This window comes from Sinocyclocheilus anshuiensis, unplaced genomic scaffold (assembly GCF_001515605.1).
Source record: "Sinocyclocheilus anshuiensis isolate Anshui unplaced genomic scaffold, SAMN03320099.WGS_v1.1 scaffold276, whole genome shotgun sequence".
NCBI classification, from domain to species: Eukaryota; Metazoa; Chordata; class Actinopteri; order Cypriniformes; family Cyprinidae; genus Sinocyclocheilus; species Sinocyclocheilus anshuiensis.
In genome coordinates this window covers 19425-28946 of record NW_015554080.1, presented here as the reverse complement: position 1 = coordinate 28946, position 9522 = coordinate 19425, and the positions used below count along the sequence as shown (strand labels likewise).

The window sequence follows — 9522 nt, the reverse complement described above, 5'->3', positions numbered from 1 at the left end:
ATTTTTAAATAATTTTGAGATTATTTAATATATATATATACTGTATATATATATATATATATATATAAAATTAATTCATTTAAAAAATAATTATATATTTGAATATGAATTAATTAATAGATTGATTTAAGCACCAAAATTAATATGTTAATTTATTAAAAACATAAATGACAGTAAATACAAAAAATATATGTAATAGGGGTGTCAGTCGATTTTTAAAAAAATGTAACATGCATAAAATGAATTATGTTGTTGAAGTTGAATCCATCTTCGCTCGTCTCTGACTCGTGTGTGTCGCACATGCTAATAGCTAATGGATTTCTGCTTTGTTCTTGAAAGCTCTGCTTGTGTTTTTAAACCGTGAAAGGTGCAATTTTATTTTAGCTTTGAGGCGGTTTGTTCTCGTTTAAGTGCGGTTTATCACACGTTTACAGCATCGCTAGGCATTGTGAAGCGTGATGCACACATAAAACTGAACCGATTTAACACGTGAAGCCAAAAAACGAAATGCAATGAGTCACGACACACATCTGTAAAACCTCAGGAGACGAGCGCTACGCACCTGCAGTGACATACAGATGCAGTCTGACTGCAATTAATCATCGAAATCAGTTTTCTTCATGCCATTTAAAGTGGCAGCATAATGCATTGTTAGTTTTTACGTGTAATCATATAGAACAAAATAATTAAAATGATAAAAATAGGCCCAGATGGTTTACTTTATTGCTTTAAGAATTAATAATGTTTAAATATTTTTTATTTATAATATAATATAATATAATATAATATAATATAATGCTGTATGAGTAAACCTGTGAAAATTAATAATATTTAATTATTTATAATATAATATAATATAATGCTATATGAGTAAACCTGTGAAAATTAATATTTAAATATTTTATAATATAATATAATATAATATAATGCTGTATGAGTAAACCTGTGAAAATTAATAATATTTAATTATTTATAATATAATATAATATAATGCTATATGAGTAAACCTGTGAAAATTAATATTTAAATATTTTATAATATAATATAATATAATATAATGCTGTATGAGTAAACCTGTGAAAATTAATAATATTACATTTTTTTTATTTTTTATAATATAATATACTGCAGTCTGAAAAAAAAAGAAAAATAATATAATATAATTTTTATCATTGTAAAATAATAAAATAATTTACTTTTACTGTGAAAATTAATAATATTTATACAATGTCATATAATAACATGGTCTGATTAAACCCACAAACCTTTGACTAATTATGAATGATTTATTTATTTATTTATTTTACTTGGGATTGTATATAATAATAAAAATTATAATGAAATCGGCCCAGATGATTTACTTTATTTCAATAAAAATTAATAATACATAATATAATATATGAAGTCTGACCAAATCCACAAACCTTCATTTTGATCAATTTTGATTGCATTATTTTTTATTTGCAATCCTATATAGTAAATAATAAAAATTACAATGAAATAGGCCCAGATGATATTCTTTATTGTTGTGAAAATTCATCACTATAGGAACAACCCACAGCATCCTAGCAACCACAGAACAATGAGCGTGACTCAGAACACCTTAGCAACCGCATAGCAACACCCTGGAAACACCCTATCATCATGGCGATAAGTAAACAGATGTCACGTCACATTTGAATCATAATGAATCGTGACTGTGTTCATATCAGCGATGATATTTCATGTTTCCCCCACATTGGGAAAGCGGATTGATGGATATTGATATATTTGCTCTAAAATGGCTCGGCGGATGTCTATTTATTTTCAACCAATTTGGTATGAATACAAAAAATAAATCAATTTAAATAATTAAATTATAGATGCACCGATTACAATTTTCTTGGCCGATTCCGATTTCCGTTTTTTTTTTGTAAGTGTGACCTGTCGATACCGATTTTTGTCGATTCTGATTTTCTCTGTAAGATCTATAATTGACAGCATATGCAAACCAAAATCTATGCAAATAATTTTTTTTATGCAAAACATTTACATAAATAAATTATTAATCATTACTATTAACCCCATCTGGACTGTTACAGATGTTCTCTCACTTAAACAACTCTCACAATAAAGTGCTCTGTGACTGCAAAGAGTTAGAAATAACAATTAACTCAAAGTTATTTGCTGTACATAAAACCATGTCATTTCCCACTATGTTTATAAATGGTCATTTTTCCCCCTAACATTAATTAAAAGTCATCTTTCACATCAAATTCTTACGTTGTTTCAATTAATTCAGTTAGAATAATAAGAAACTGTAGAGCTGTTACCATTCAAATGAAATCAGTATTAAACTCCATCTTTCCACTGCATTTCAAATGCATAAATAATGTCATAAGATTAATGTTTTACATAATTTTTTGAACATACAAATAAGAAATGTTGGGGAGTATGCAATGATACTTTTAAATTTGAAACCAAACCAGTAGGTGGCAGCAAATTATTGTTTGAATGAGTGAGTGAGTGAGTCATTTATTCAACCGATTCGTTCAAACGACTGATTCATTCAGAAACGAGGCAAGTGACTGAACTGAAGTGGAAACACTTCAGGAGTTTCGAAGTCGTCGTCGGATTGGTTGAATTATACAGGATTTCCGGGAGACGTGTGTGTTGTGTTCTTTAACGTTCCGCCTGGAAACAAAGATGCCGTGACGCCAAACCGCCTCACTAAAGAAGAAAGCCATCGTGTTTACAACTGTTCGTCATCGGATTGGTTGAATTATACAGGATTTCCGGGAGACGTGTGTGTTGTGTTCTTTAACGTTCCGCCTGGAAACAAAGATGCCGTGACGCCAAACCGCCTCACTAAAGAAGAAAGCCATCGTGTTTACAACTGTGACGACGAGCGCTTATCAGGATCAACTAAACGCTAAGTATGTGAAACATTTAAAGTTCGCGGCATAGAATCTTTAAAATACGTCCGAGAGTTTTACACACTGTATTGTCTGTTATTGTGGCGACATTTCCACGTCCCGAAACGTGATGCTGAATGAAACGAACTGTGATTGGTTGTTTGACATGTCGGCCTTGGCCAATGCAAGCTGCCATGGATTCCAGACCTTCAGCCGTCAGTCTAAAGGTCTGGCTACGCGCGACTTACCCAAATTGTATTAGTTTTTGCTTAAAACAAGCAAAAGTATCTGCCAATGGGGCAAGAAAAATCTTAAATTAAAGGCTAAACAAGATCATTTTTCTTGCCCCATTGGCAGATACTTTTGCTTGTTTTAAGCAAAAACTAAGAACTACAGAGGAAATTAATCACTGAATCATAACAGAGGAAATGAATCCCTGAGTCATAAGAGAGGAAATGAATCACTGAGTCATTACAGAGGTAATGAATCACTGAATCATAACAGAGGAAATGAATCACTGAATCATTACAGAGGTAATGAATCACTGAATCATAACAGAGGAAATGAATCACTGAGTCATTACATAGGAAATGAATCACTGAGTCATAACAGAGGAAATGAATCACTGAATCATAACAGAGGAAATGAATCACTGAGTCATTACAGAGGAAATGAATCACTGAGTCATAACAGAGGAAATGAATCACTGAATCATTACAGAGGAAATTAATCACAGTCATAACAGAGGAAATGAATCACTGAATCATTACAGATGAAATGAATCACTGAGTCATAACAGAGGAAATGAATCACTGAATCATTACAGAGGAAATTAATCACTGAGTCAAAACAGAGGAAATTAATCACTGAGTCATAACAGACGAAATGAATCACTGAGTCATAACAGAGGAAATTACTCACTGAATCATTGTTCTGAACACATAAGGACCATTCATCAATGTGTCAGATGACTCTTTTAGGCAAACGTCTGCCAGAATGATCACAAACTCTCTTCAGATACAAACACAATGCAGGTGCGATTCATAACTCATTAAAGGCATTCGTTAAGATTCACATCCTTGAGCTGAATCCTGGTGTAAAGCACTAACTCACTCCTCCAGCTCCTTCATTAATAATAAACTCAATAATAAAGCATCAGTTAAGAGACTCATCAGTAGATCTGAACCTTCAGCAAATGAGGAATCTGACTGTAAATGCTAAATGAAACTGTCCTTACAACCATGCCGTTATTATATTATTTTGAATATTTGTGTCATTAACTGTTTCCAGCTAAACTGCAAGTTTAAGTAAAATTTTAATTTAGTTTTAAATTACATATAAAATTTAATGAAATGCTTATTTATTTTATAATATTTTTAATTATTACATTTATTATTAATTTAAATCTTATATTTATTATTTAAATTAAATTAATTTTTCATATTTTTATTTGTTTTTACACTGATTTAAATTCTCATTATTTATTATTCAGATGCGATTTTAATTTCTAATATTTTTATTTTAAAGTTATTGTATAAATTATTACTGTATTTTCCTTGTTGCATTAAACATTTTGAACCCACTTGCCATATACTTTCAATTATTATTTTTTAATTACAGGTATTATTAAATTAAATGCCACTTTAATTTCAAATTATTTATTTTAATGCAAATTTAATATTTTAATTCTAATAATTTTTTTAAGTAGAGTATTACAGCAATACAGAAATATTTTGAATGTGCAGTAAATATTAATTACATTTATTAGGTTCTTAAATGCCCATTTTAATGTCCAAATTTTTATTTATTTATTTTTTTACATTTGTTAATTATTGATTTAAAGCTTACATGCATTATTTATTTAAAGTATTACTTAATCTCTAATTATTATTTATTATTACATGTATTGTTTAAATGCACATTTAATATCTAATTTTCCTTCTGCCAATAAACATTTTGAATCTAAAAAATATATATATATAGTAATAATTTATACAATAACAGTAATAATTTATTTTATACAATAACTTAAAAATATTATAAATTAAATTTGCATTTGAATTTAATAATAAACAAAGAGAAATTAAATATGCATTTAAATAAATGTAAAAACAAATAAAAATATTAAAAACAGTCGTGACCAAAACACTGTTATGATTGCAAATCTTTATGATTGCATATCAATATATCCATATGAATATTAAGATTCAGCTCACTCCTCCAGCTCCTTCATTTGTAATAAACTCTGAGGAAGCATCAGTGAAGTGAGTAATTAGTGATCAGTCTCTAGCAGTGCTGACTGTAAACGAGGATCTGTGAGTAAGTGAGTGTCCGTCTGATGCATGTATGAGGCTGATGATGAACAAAGATGCTTTTCTTTACATGCATCTGTGCTTCCATAGAGGCTCATAGCGGAGCGGACGCACGCAGACTCTTAAACACACACACACACACACACACACACACACACACACCTGTCTCACTCTCATTCGCACACACACGCACACTCACACTCACTCACACAACACACACACTCACACACACTCACACACACACACACACACACACACACTCACACACACACACACACACACACATGCTAATGAAGCCCTTTGACGCTGAAGACTGATGAAGACGAGCCAGCGACGCGTTTATGAGCATCACAAAACCAGCGAGATCACTCAGACTTCATAAATGCAGCCGTTCATCATTGACCTTTGCTGACCACACGCCGTGTTTCTCACTGTGTTTACTTCTGGACACAAACAGTGTTTGTTTGTTTTTTAGACATGCACAGCACTGATAGATTCACAGTGTTTTATGCAAGAATGAAAATACAGTCATAGTTTAAAATAATCGAGGCACGTTTTCCACACTTTTTCACTTAATGAACACGATGCATGAACGATGTTATCATATTTATTCATATGCATGCTGTAAAGAGTGAAACTGTGCCGTTTTTACCATTAGAAACTCTTTCTGTGTGTGTATAACATGCCCTTACTGGCCACGAAGCTGTATTTTGCATTGAAAATACACGTTTGTTCTTACAACAATGGGATTATAGAGCAGTTTCTTCCTTGTGTATATTAACTAGTTTCCATCTAAGTTGCGAATTTAATTTAAATTGTAATTTTTTAATTACATGTATTATTTTATTAAAATAATTTAATAAAATAATACATTTATCTTCTATTTGTTTTGTACTTATTACATTTAATATTGATTTAAATCTTACATTTATTATTCATTTAAATGCACATTTAATTTGTACTTTTTATTTTTTTAATTTATTTAAATGCAGATATAATTCCTAGTTATCTATTACATTTAAATGCTAATTGAATTTCTAATAATTTTATTTTAAAGTTATTGTTGTACATTGTGTTTTTGTATAATTAACTGTGTAATTATTTTTTACTTATTACATTTATTATATATTTAAACGCTTATTTGTTTTGTGTTTTTTATTTGTTTTTAAATGTATTTACATGCATATTTAATTTCTAATTATTTATTACATTTAAAAAAAAAATTTTTACTTATTATATAATGCATTTAATTAGTATCTTTTTTACATTTACTTAAATACATTTAATTTCCGATTCTTAGTTATTATAATTAAATGCAAATTTAATTTCTAATAATTTTACTTTTTAATGTTATTATTGTATAAATTGTTACTGTACTATTGCATAAATTAATTAGTGTATTTTTCTTCTTGCAATAAACATTTTGAATCTACTTACCATGTGCATGCCAAAAAAAGGTCATAACCAAAACACTGTGCATGCATGTTCAAAAACAGATGTATGTAGGCAAAAGTCACAAATCTGGAAGTGACTCGCACTAAATAAACTGTCAGTGATCTCAAAATGGACAATGCATCCGTCTGTGACTAATAATTATGGTAATTTTGTAAGACGTGTTTGACCACATCGCAGCTTGATTATCGATCTTCAGTTCACAGATGTGATTCCGCCAGGCCTGATCTCACACACACACACACACACACACACGCGAATGAATCAGTCAATGAATCAATCAAATAAATAATCGATCATCTCTTACCGAATCTCAGCACGTGCGGCATCCCGCTCGAACCGGCGACGAACATCAGCACCGTCAGTCTGATCACGAGCCCCGGTAACACCACCATCATCATCATCCTCTTCATCATCATCATCCTCTTCATCATCCGCGGCTTCACGAACACGGCTGACGCGTCCGCGCGCGTCACGGCATGACCGTCCGCGGTCCGTGCGCGACTCTCCAGTTCACGGATGTGTGTGTGAATCCGCGATACTGCACTGCACCGGATCTAACGGAGAATCACGGAGACTGCATGCGAGTCTGTGCGCGGGCGGGGGGCGTTCATTCAGACGAGCGCGTCACGCACCACGCGGAATATCGCCGCGCTAAACGCAAGTGCCAACAAGTAGTCGTTTGGGGCACGTTTCCGTGGCGTTACCATGCTTTAGCACGGTAATATTCTGTTATAAGATTCCGTTCTAGCGTTGAGTGAGTTCAGCTGTGATTCAGCACCACGGACAGAGACGCGCCGCTCTGTTTTATTCATCCTCATCTTTATTTATGTATCATCACATGACCTCCGCAATCAGTTTTTCATGATTTGTTTCATGTGATGTCATTAGAATGACGCCATGAATGCATGAACGATGTTCTCATATTTATTCATATGCATGCTGTAAAGAGTGAAACTGTGCCGTTTTTACCATTAGAAACTCTTTCTGTCTGTGTATAACATGCCTTTACTGGCCACGAAGCTGTATTTTGCATTGAAAATACACTTTTGTTCTTGTAACAATAGGATTGTAGAGCAGTTTCTTCCTTGTAGTTCTAGTTTCCATCTAAGTTGCGAATTTAATTTAAATTGTCATTTTTTTAAATACATTTATTTTATTCAAATAATTTTTAAACACATTTATTATTTTATTAAAATAATTTAAATCTTACATTTATTATTCATTTAAATGCAAATTTAATTTGTACTTTATCTTTTATTTTTTTATTACATTTAAATGCTAATTGAATTTCTAATAATTTTATTTTAAAGTTATTGTTGTACATTGTGTGTGTTTTTTCATAACACCATGAACTCATACAGGTTCAACAGGAGTTCACAGATTTTGCTTAAGAGAGCATGCTTTATATTAATTACTAATTATATTTTTTAATGCACCTTAGGGCTTTTTGGTTTTTCATACATTTTTTTTTTCAGACTAGTGGAAAGCAAACATCCAGAAGACACTGTCTTTTATAGCACTTTATACATTTTGTGTTCAATTACGATACATATTTTTAAAAGCCGTTTTCTCAAAATGAGTTTTTTCTCCTACACTGAGCCATAAATCTCCACTTCAGTAGCAATGGAGGCATTTGTTGTTTAATTTATGAATCTGCATTGATTTTGCAGTAACACCAAGTTTAACATTTTTTGTATTTTTTTTCACTTACGCTATCATAGGATTTATAATTGGTTATTACATGTACTTCACTGACATGAAAAATCAGAAACATTAACAGTAGTCTTTATTTTCTGTCACAAAGCAAAATGATTGAAAATGTTATTTTAATTTTCATTAAAATAAACGAATTAGTCATTGAATCATTCAAACAACTGATTAATTCAGCTACACTGATTAATTTTGGAACAATACAAGGACTTTCATTAATTAATTAATATCTTATTTACTGGAATGCATGTGAAAATTTATTTATAATTTCTGTTTTTGTCCATTTTTCAGCCATGAGTGCCTTTCTGTTGATGTTGAGGCAATAAAAAGGCACAATTTTCTTTAAGGAAACTTTATTTTCCTGATTTTCTCTTTGGATTTTGAAGTGAAACGTGACCTAGACATTTCTACATGAGATTCAGCAGTTCACTAGACTAAGGTTTCTCCCGCAGCAGCGTGATGAGGACGTGTTCAGTGTTTTACACTCAGCGCTGGAGACAGAGAGACTGAAAGAGGCCTTTGATTCACTGAGACACACACACACACTCACACACACAGGTTTGTTTTTATGGTTTATGAGGACTCTCCCACACTCGCCCCCACACACACACACTCACACACACACACACACACACACACACACACACACACACACAGACGGAAGGGTTTCTCCAGGGTTCTGGATATAGTGAGTGAGATTGAGGTAAAGCTAAAATGATCTGCGTCTGGAGGGGCTCAAACACACACACACACACACACAGACACACACACACACACACACACACACACACACTGATCTGCAGGAGGTCCCTGAGGGATTGACAGTGTGAAGATGCAGATGATGAAGTTTGTCACTCACATTACTGCAAACACACACACAAATGCTTCTGTAAACAGAGAAATTGACTGTCTGAGATACTCGCCATCTGCGGCATTACCATAATTATGGAAATAGGCAGAGGGTGTTATGGACCGACTGAACGGGATAACATACACACACATGTCTACACCTCCATATGTGTATTAAAGGCACAACATGTACGATTTTCGTGATAAAATATCCAAAAACTACTTGCACAGTGGGATATATTTCATGCAGTTGTGTACTTACGTTATCCCTAAAGTTCCCAAGGATTTTGTAAATCCATAGA

The 9522-nt window shown here is 32.2% G+C and overlaps 1 pseudogene; it reads right to left on the bottom strand.

The window, feature by feature from the left end:
* The window catches only part of LOC107669030 (glutamate receptor ionotropic, kainate 2-like), a 66074-nt pseudogene extending 58734 nt beyond the window's left edge, over window positions 1–7340 (bottom strand).
* Window positions 7341–9522: the final 2182 nt, after the last annotated feature.